General features: G+C 64.2%; 1 protein-coding gene across 1 annotated transcript in view; it reads right to left on the reverse strand.

The window, feature by feature from the left end:
- ATG4D (autophagy related 4D cysteine peptidase) overlaps positions 1 to 5,799 on the reverse strand; it is a 15,431-nt gene extending 9,632 nt beyond the window's left edge. The window contains exon 1 of the mRNA XM_026660659.2: positions 5,745 to 5,799. The gene's annotated coding sequence lies outside the window, so the exon portion shown is untranslated. The remainder of the gene's footprint in view (positions 1 to 5,744) is intronic.
- Between the last annotated feature and the right edge of the window lie 863 nt (positions 5,800 to 6,662).

The raw sequence follows: 6,662 nt of genomic DNA on the forward strand, positions 1-6,662 counted from the left end.
AGGGGTCAGAGGCCACCCAAATGGAAGGGCCAGGGGTCAGAGGTCGCATAAGGAGAAGGCGTGAGGGGTCGGAGGATCGGCTTCTCCCATTTGCCCAGCGCAGTTCCAGATTTAGTGCCGGCCTCTGCAGCCTGGTGCAGTTCAGTGACCCGGGTGTTGCCAGCCCCACTGGGGTGCGGCCTGCTCTCAGACCCAGCCCTGGGTAGCAGGGTCCCAGTGGGGAGAGAGGCCCCCTCCGGGGGCAGATCGGTGCTGGGTTCGGCCCCTGAGTGATTCCCAGGTTTAGGGGGCCCAGCCGGTCCGTGCCTGGTGCCGAACATCACCACCAACGCAGCCCAGCACCAGCGTGGAGAGACCATGGGGACGTCCCCAGACACTGGCAGCAGCAGCAAATCGATGTTATGCTCAGGAGTCGAGGGAGCCTGGCGTGGAGGGCAGGGATGAGGAGAGGTCGGGGAATGGGAGCGTGAAGGCGAGAGGAGCGGGATTCAATCCTTCCTCCGCAGCATAGGGCAGGGGTCGCAAGCTGGAGGATTCTCTGCGACTTGAAGTCTTTAAATCACGATCTGGAGACTTCAACAGCTGAGTTAAGAGAAAGTGGGTGGGTCAGCTTTTGTGGCCTGCATCATGCGGGAGGTCAGACTAGATGACCATAATGGTCCCTTCTGACCTTAAAGTCTATGAGGATTGCCAGGTGTCCGGTTTTCGACCAGAATGCCCCATTGAAAAGGGACCCTGGTTGCTCCGGTCGGCACTGCTGACCGGGCTGTTAAAAGTCCAGTCGGCAGCACAGTGGGGCTACTGCCTGCCGTGACACCGCAAGGCTCCCGGAAACAGCAGTATGTCCCCCGCTCCGGTTCCTATGCGTAGTGTGGGGCAGCCAGGGGGCTCCACACGCTGCCCCTGCTCCAGGCGCCGGCTCTGCAGTTCCCATTGGCTGGGAACCGCGTCCAATGGGAGCTGCGGGGGTAGCGCCTGTGGACGGGGCAGCATGCAGAGCCACCTGGCCACGCCACCGTGTAGGAGCCAGAGGGGAGACATACCGCTGCTTCCGGGAGCTGCCTGAGGTAAGCGCCACTCAGAGCCTGCACCCTGACCCCTCCCACACCCCAACCCCCTGCCCCAGCCCTGATCCCCCCTCCCGCCTCCAAACCCCTCAATCCCAGCCCGGAGCCCCCTCCTGCACCCCAAATCCCTTATCCCTGGCCCCATACCAGAGCCCTCACCCACAGCCAGAGCACTCACCCCACCTGCACCCCAACTCCCTGCCCCCGTCCCGGAGTCCCCTCCCACACCCAACCTCTCGGATCCACCCCCCCCAGGCCGGAGCCCCCTCCTGCACTCCAAACGCCTCATCCCTGGCCCCACCCCAGAGCCCGCACCCCCCAGCCGGAGCCCTCACTCCCACCTGCATCCCAACCCACTGCCTCAGACCGGAGCCCCCTCCCACACCCTGAACTCATTTCTGGCCCCACCCCGAAGCTCACACCCCCAACCGGAGCCCTCACCCCCTCCCGCACCCCAGCCCCTGCCCGGTTAAAATGAGTTAGTGAGTGAGGGTGGGAAGAGTGAGCGACAGAGGGAGGGGGGATGGAGTGAGCAGGGGGGCGGTGCCTAGGAGATGGGGTGGGGCAGGGGGCGGGGCAAGGGTGTTCGGTAAAAGTTGGCAACCCTAGGTTCGATATGGAGTGGATGGGAAGGGGTCCCTTGTGCAGTGGGGCGTGGGGGAACCCTGATTTAGCACAGACACTGAGCGTTTCTAGGTGGAAGTGTGCGTAAAGGGTTTCTATGTGTCCCGGAGTGTCAGGCCAGAAGGGACCCCAGATCGAGGAGTCTGAGCTCCTGCACTCCACCGGCTGCTAACTCCCACCCAGCAAGCCCGGTATGGGGCCCAAGGACCTGCATTGGGCTACAGCGGCCCAGCCCTCGGGGGACTAACCTGGAACGTGCAGAGGGTGATGGGCACGGAGGAGGTCAGTGCTGGGACCATCTCTTTGTTCTGTGTCTGCACAGCGCATGGGGGCAGGGGCGGCTCCAGACACCAGCGCAGCAAGCGTGTGCCTGGGGCGGCAAGCCACGGGGGGCAGCCTGCCGGTCGCCCCGAGGGCAGCAGTCAGGCAGCCTTCGGCGGCATGCCTGTGGGAGGTCCGCTGGTCCCGCAGCTTTGGCGGCAATTCGGTGGTGGGTACGCCAAAGCCGCCGGCTACGATGCTAGAAATGGAGAGGCTGGGATTGGGAACAAGAGAGAGGGGGCGCTGGCACGGATCTGGCTCTTGCATAGGGAGGACTGGCTGGCTCAGGGGGCTGGGGGTCACACTCAGAGCCTTGCTGTGTGAAAGGGGTCACCAGTACATACGGCTGAGAACCCCTGCTCTAGATCCAGCGTTGTGCTGTTGTGCAATACTGGCTGTGGACAGCAGGCGTCACACTCTATCAGGCTGAGCTAAGTGCTCTGTTCCTGAGATGGATCTCGGGATGTGTCCACTCGGCAGTTCGACAGCCCCTGAGCCCCACTCAGCTGGTGGGAGCCAGTGCCTAGCGCAGTGTAGACACCCTCCGGGGCTCCACAATCCTCGTTAAGTGCTAATTAAATGTCCAAGGATACTAGGTACACGGATCTAACCTGACCCTGTCCAGGCCTGGGCCAGCTGTGCGCAAGAGACAACGCGACTATCTTGTCATCCCAAATACCCCTAGATTCTCCGACATGCGGCCACTTCTGGAGCGGAGATCGGCAACGGCACACAGCAACAGGGGCAAACGCTTACAAAAACTACCCGGGGTCTTCAGTGTTTGTGCAGGGGCTATCACCCAGCAGGGCTACTCAGAGGGATGCCCAGAGCCCTGTTCGTGCGCACTCTGCACTGGTGCAAAGGAGGGGGCTGTGCGCAGGTGTGAACGGCCGTGATGGACAGCTGGGCCCCAGGGAAGGAGCCAGCCCCGGGGCCTTTGGACCGCTGCCTCCCCACCCACCCCCTCAGAAAGTAGCAGTGCAGACGCCCATGCATCTAGACTGCGTGGGGAATTGGCCTGCTGGGTGCGCGGGGGAGGGTGAGTGAGGACCCCCAGGAGTGAGAGCCGAGGTGAGCTGTGCGGGGGGCGGGTCAGAGGTCAAGTGGGGGCTGCTTTGCTCCACTGTTGTTTGGGGCCTGGGCTTCGTAGGTGGGACAGGGGAACCTCCCATTACTCCGCTGGGCCTGCACGTGCGCCCTCTGCTGGTGCAGGTGGGGCAGTGCATGCAGAGCCCCTCCCACGCCCCCTGGCCAGGCCTGGAATGCTCCAGCTTGTGGGTCCCAGCCCCCAGGCCAATGTGGGCAGGCGGCCAGATTCGGTGCCCTCAGTGGCCTGAGGCTTCCCCCTCGCTGAGCCCCTTGCCCTTCCGCGGACCCCCGGGGCCAGCTTTCCGGCCCATGGGTCTCAGGATTGTGATATGCCAGCCCCTCCCCCACGGAGAGCTGGGAACTGGGGTTCAGCTCCCCCCAGCCCCGGCCGCACGGGCAGAGACGCGGACGCGCCCGCCCGGAGCCAGCGACGGGGCGGGCTGCTGGGGCGAGGAGCTCTCATGCTGCAGCCTGGGCCGTGTTCACACCCATACCCCCGGCCTCACACTCTGTAGCTTTCACATCCACAGAGCAAACCTCAGGGGCCAGGAGAGATGTGCCGGGCCTTGTTCACACCCACGGCCTCCCACTCTTCTCCACATGGGCACATGCTCCTTGCACTGCTGAGTGGCTGGCCAGAAATCCTTAGACCCCTCTCCTCCCCCTATCTCCCGCAGGGCCTGTGGCTTTGCTGGCCTGGGGCCCGTAATTCCCCGCCCCCCCCAAGCCGCTCGGTTTAATGCTACCATCCAATTTGAGGTGCTTTAGAAGAGCTGAAATCAGCTTTCTTTGTTTTTCCAAGCCAAAGACCAAAGCCGCGCGGGCCTCCCAGTCCCCCCGGCCCAGTGCCTGGCAGGCTGCCCCTGACCTGCATGGGCCGGTAGCTGCTACCCAGCTGTGCCCCCCACCCCTGACCCCAGGGAGGGCTGTGGGTCGAGATTGAGGGGCACCGGGTGCCGGCAGACACACTGCAGGTCTGGGCAGCGTGCGGGAGAGCCCTGCCCATTGCAGAGGCAGCGCTGGAGCCACTGGCGCTCTGGGTCCGGGGGCGCATGCTCCTTGTTCCCACGAGAACAAAATCCCCACCGAAACTGCTGGGGGGAATCTCCTGGGCTGGGAAATCCCCACAGGAACCCCCAGCTAACAAGGCTGGGTCACTCCAAGCCCCCAAACCTCCTTGGTCACCCTCGGGGAAGCTGTAGGAATGGGCTGCTGCAGGTAGGGTCCGTCAGTGTGAGCGCTGCAGCGCGCAGCCAGCAGGGGGCGCGTGAGAGCATTAGCCATTCTTTTCCTGTAGGCCCTACAGAAACTATCCCTGTGTTTTTGGGTTTTCTTCCCAGCAGGTGAATGCCGGGGGCGTCTGGGGAATGCAGAGGCCCTGCCAGACCCAAAGCATCTCACACGAGGCTACGTTGTGGGCCTACAGAATTTGACAGTGAGTTGCTGAGTGGGTTTCGAGCGATAAGAGGAAGCGAATGCTTGACAGAAATACCCGTGGGGAGGGGAGGGGAGTTTGAGCTTTGCATAGCAGCCTGCTGCCTCTGCCGGGAGTTTGTACAGACACCAGCCGGGTTTAGTCATTTTGCTGCAAAAATGCCCCCCCCCCCCCCCCGGCCGATCCCATCCCCCCAGGGCAGATCCCCCAGGAGGGGAGGCTGGATGGAATGTTTCTGTTTTTGCCAGGCAGCCCCGGCTCAGGGTCCGCCAGCGATGGCTTTCCAGCCCAGGGCCAGGGAGCGGAGGGCTGCGGGGCTGTGGAGAACCTGCCTTCCCAGGGAGGGGAATGGCTGGGGCCAGTCCTGCAAACCCGGCTGCTTTGCTCTTGTGCTGGAATGTTGCCTCCAGCCGCCCCCCGGAATGAACCTCCGGGGCCAGGGACTGGAATTCACACTGGGCTGGGAATGGCAGAGTTAGGGGGAACCACTCTCCCTCCCCTGAGAGCCTGGAGCTTCCTGCCTCTGCTGGGCAGATGTCTCTCTGAAACCCACAGCCCCCTGCTATTCCAGCCCTGGGATCCCCCACAGCTCTGCCGGTGCCCCTCACTCCTGACCCGCAGCCCCCGGCTATTCCAGCCCTGGGATCCCCCCCAGCTCTGCCAGTGCCCCTCACTCCCGACCCGCAGCCCCTGCTATCCCTGCCCTGGGCTCCCCAAGGTTGTATCTCTGCATCTCAGCTGTCCTGGAAGCTCTCAGATCCCCTTTGCCACAACTTGGCTTTACCCCCTCCCGCCTCTTGCTCAGCTCCCAGGGCCCTGTGGGAAGCTGCATTCCTTTGGGACTAGCCTCATCCCCTGCCTTCCCAGAAACCCACAGGGCCTTGGAAGGGGGGCAGCTGGAAGCTGGTCAAGCGGGGGGAGGGGGTCTCTCTCTCCAGGAATCTCTTGGAGCTGCCAAGACACAAGCCGGGGAAGGCAAAGTGCTAGTTATCGCTGGGGCTGCTCGCATTGCCGGGCAACCCGGCCGCAGCAAACAGAGACACGGGCTCTGCTTCCCCAGGTGCCCCACTCAGCCAGGAGACCCTGGGTCCAGAGCTGGGAGCCTGGCAGGGCGGGGGCAAATCCAGGAAGCCCCCTGCACAGGCCCAACATGTCACGCCAGGCGCTGTGGGCACCGCACTGACACGGCCTGGCCTCGCAAAACTCACCGTCTTACCAGCCAAGGGAAGGAGCCGCAGCCCCGGCTTACGGGGGGAAATGGGGCCCAGTGAGAGGCAGCTTGCCCAAAGTCTCCACGGCTGAGCTGGGAACTGACCCAGGTGTCCTAGGCCAGCGCTCTCCGCTCCTTGGAAAGGGCGAATCAGGCAGGCTGCTGCCCCCTGCTGGGGTGCCCCAGCGCCCGTCAGCCGGCCCAGCATGGGCGGGGTTTGCAGGTAGGGGACCCGTGGGAACGCGGCGCCGCTGCTGCAGCGTGGGGCCGGGCAGCTCCGGGATGTGGCGGGACATGCAGCAGCAGGAAGAGGAGCTGGGCCCTGCGGGTGGCAGAGCCCCAGCTGCTCGTGAGCCCTGGGAACAGGTGGGGCCGGGGGCAAAGAGAGGCCAGTAGGAGGGTCATTGCCCTCCCTTAGCCAATCAGGATCCCTGGTACCCACCGTTGCCCTCTGGTCCCCCATGCCTCCTAGACCCTGTACTGCTCAGGGGGAGTCTCCTTTAGCTTGGAGGCTGCTCTGTCCCCGCTGGCTAGGACGCTGCCGGCAGCCCGGCGTGTGGGCCGTAGAGGAGAAGCTGTCGGTTTGTCACCTGTGGGCAGAGGGAAGTGGGTCTGTTTCAGCGACAAGGCGGGTGTGGGGGCGTGTTGGGGTGGGGGGTTAGATGAAGACAGAGGCGGGCGGGAGGGAGTTTTCCACCCAGGAGTGGCAGCGGTAAAGCCCCATTGTGCATGGAACCCGGGAGGGGGCGAAGGAGCCCGGTGGCTGGGAACGAAGCTGCCGGGCGGAGAGAGGGGGTGGAAGCTGGGATGCCACAACCCAGCTGCTCCCTCATAGCCTCCCCCAAGCACCTCTGTGCTCCCCGCTTTACGGACACCCAGCCTGTCCAATCCATGCCCATCCCTGCTCCCGGGCGCC

This window comes from Terrapene carolina, unplaced genomic scaffold, assembly GCF_002925995.2.
Source record: "Terrapene carolina triunguis isolate 2854851 unplaced genomic scaffold, T_m_triunguis-2.0 Scaffold833, whole genome shotgun sequence".
Taxonomy (NCBI): Eukaryota; Metazoa; Chordata; order Testudines; family Emydidae; genus Terrapene; species Terrapene triunguis.